The sequence below is a fragment of the Mus caroli genome, chromosome 17 (assembly GCF_900094665.2).
Source record: "Mus caroli chromosome 17, CAROLI_EIJ_v1.1, whole genome shotgun sequence".
Taxonomy (NCBI): domain Eukaryota; kingdom Metazoa; phylum Chordata; class Mammalia; order Rodentia; family Muridae; genus Mus; species Mus caroli.
Genome location: NC_034586.1, coordinates 990892 through 994313, shown reverse-complemented (window position 1 = coordinate 994313; position 3422 = coordinate 990892).

The window sequence follows — 3422 nt, the reverse complement described above, 5'->3', positions numbered from 1 at the left end:
TTCTCTCTCTCTCTCTCTCTCTCTCTCTCTCTCTCTCTCTCTCTCTCTCTCTCTCTCCTGTGAAAATAGAAATGGATACTGGCAAAACCAAACAAAAAACTATGAATCACATAAACATTGTCCAATCTGTCAGGTCATTTTGTTTGGCCATTGATAGTGAAAGCTTAAAAACAAGGGTCTTAACTGTGACCCCAAATTACTCTTCCATTTGTGTCAAGCCTCCTGGGCTTGACTGGATTCATGGAGAAACGCCATCACAATTAAAGGGTCGGTCCAGTTTCCTTCCTTCCGCAAGGAGGCTGGTATTGATTGAAGACAACTCCAGGCTGAAGCCCTCCAATGAGAGAGCTGTTTCGGTAAGGTGGGGTGGGGGATGGGACGGTGCGCGAGGACATGAGTAAGCATGTGTGAAATGAATGGCAATCTGAGCTTTCTCTAGAAAGCTACCACAGAAACTAAAATTGGTTTGCTATTGTTGTCTACGGCCACCAGATGTAGCCGATGAAAAAGCAGGAAACTGGATCTCCTGTTTTAGCTTTTCCAATTCTGATGAATTCTGTAGTTGTTTCAAAATAATAATAGTAAAAGAGTTATTCATTACTCTCAAAACATGCTCACATTCAAAGTCTTCCATTTCTTTGGATAGTTTATCTTATGTAACCCGATATGATAGAAGAAAGTAAATGCACTCTAAGCAGAAGACCAGCTTGCAGTGACCTTCTGCGACCAGATTCTTCAAATTCTGATTGGAGAAACTGACGTCTACTCTCAGCCTATGCTATAAAAATAAAACACAGCAAAGCACAGGCTGGAAATCCCAACCATAGCTTTTCTTCAAGTTTTTAAGCAACTGGAATATCTAAAAACAAATACAACCTCCAACGTAAACTGTTCTGCCTATCTTTATTTAAAAATATTAAGTCCTGATCTTGACAGAAAGTCCTAAAGATGCAGCATTTCCCTGCTTAGAATTTGAAAAATTAAACAAGGCCTTTCCCAGACAGGTGACTTGGAGAATTGGGTCTTTTTTTTTTTTTTCCCTACACTTCAGTGTATAAAGTTTCCGGAGTGGGATGAAGAAGAGGCTCAGTGGTTGAGTCCTCACATACAAACCATCAGGTTCCCCACATCACTTGTAATTCCAGCTCCTAGGGCATCTGATGCCTCTGGCCTCTGCTTACCTGCACTCATATGCACGTGTCTACAAATTGGCACACATGTGTACACATAATACAAGTGTTAATTAGGTTCAATACTACCTATTTCAAATTTTATTTATTCTTTTATTTATTATTTACACAAACACAAAAGAATTTTATGTGATTTTAATAATAATATTATAATAATAATAATTAGTTTGCCCAGAACCTCTTTTAGTAAATGCACAAGGACAGGAAGCTGTCATGAGAAATATTCCTTCATCTTCTCCTTCTGCCAGCAATATGTGTTTCTATGTTGGTGACATGTTACCAGACGTTGTGAAATCATATTATGTGCATAAAATAATAAATTAGGAATAAAGCACATTCAAAGTAATGTGGGGATGCTTAGCACATCACAGGTTAGGCTTCCTTGACCCAAAATTTTGAAGTACTCCTATATTTGGAAGAGTTTATGCTTTAGCACAATACTATAAGCAGAAAACTTCACACCTGGCCTTGTGTGAAAGGTTACTGTCAGAAAAAGAGGTACACTAAAAATGTGTAAAATTACCCTCAGGTTATGTGAAAATATGTGCATTTGAAGTATGTTAAACATAGTAAATTTCATATTTAGGTTTGCATCCCATTCGCCACAATATCTCAGTGGGTCCAGAAAAATATTACAGAATTTGAAAAATGAAATTCAAAATATTTTTTGCTCCTAAGCATTTTAAGTCAGGAATACTCATTCAATATACTTGTTTATAAACACATGAATTAAAAACACAATTTAAGTAGATGGGCATTTATGAACACAAAAGAATAAACATAAAGTTATGAAAATGGATTTGAATATTTTAAATCTACCAATGACAGCTTGAGTCTCATGAATGGTGATATTGAAAGCTCACTTATCCTTGATACTGCCGGACAGTCTTGCTCGACCCTGTGGCAGGCATTGGGCTTAAGGATACCTTCTTCACCATGTAGATGTATTAGGCTTAAGGACACTTGCTTAACCATGTGGAGGCATCAGACTTATGGCCTCTTTCCATCCTTGTACCTGAAGCATTGGGAGAATCACCCTTTTCCCAAGGCCACTGACAGTGAGTTGTGGTGGTCTTCCTGACCACTGAATGTAAATTCCTCCTCTTAGGGGGTTGCATTAGAGTAATCATAAGGTTTGAAATGTGGTACTAGATCCAGGACCTCACACAAGAGGCCTTATGGAAACTCACCAAAACTATTAAGTATGACCATCTGACACTCTGTCACAGTCCATCTGTGGGAATTTTCATGGTGGCATTGGTCGTGTTGAAGAGAAGCAGACTTGCTGTGGGTCAGGCATGCAAAGTGAAATTCAAGACTAGCCAGTGAGAGTATAATATGGTACGTGGGCACACTAGCATCCTCCTTATGTGATAAGTGGAAGAAGATTAGATCCATCCAAGGTTAGGGCATATCACTTCTGCTAAAGTATTTGGAAAATATTAATTGTTCCCAGGTTTTACATATGGGCTTCTCAAAACCAAAGATTAAGATGCTTGGCAAAAAAACCTTGTAGTCAGAACAGGACTGAACACACCACTAACTAATGAAGATTGCTCTTCAGGGATGCTTCAGTCCTTGAGATGGATCTCAGAATTTTCTCCCTTCCTCTGCCTCTTCCTTCCTTCCAAGACCAGTCCACCATATCACAACCTCGCTACCCCATTCCTCTACTTCTTAGCCCATCTTTTTGATTTTTCTGCTACTCCCGGAAACCAACAAGCCCACAGAAAGTCCCACTAGTCCTCTAGGTTCTCAATGCCTGCGAGTTCCTTCCACACAGAGTAATTTCCCAAGAAAAGCTAGACTCCCTCAGATACATGAATAAATTCTAAAAGAAGAAGTTTAAGTTTAAAAGAATTGAAGAGGTTTGGGAGATGTCAGAAAAGTGTTTCGAACAAAAGCATGAGGACCTGAAATCAGATCCCCAGCACCCGTGTGAAAACCCAGGCCCAGCGTTAGCATCTGTAATCCCAGTGTTGAAGTGTTGGAAAAACTATTATTTTAGCCTAACTGAGTTGGAAAACTCCAGCTTCACTGTAAGACCTATGCCAGCAAATAAATAAATAAGCAATTAGAGAGCAATTGAGGAAGATATATTCAGCCTTGACCTTGAAGAAAGGAAGGAAGGAAGGAAGGAAGGAAGGAAGGAAGGAAGGAAGGAAGGAAGGGAAGAAGGGAAGAAGGAACAGAGGGAAAGAGGGATGAGAGGAAAGGAGGGAGAGAGGGAGG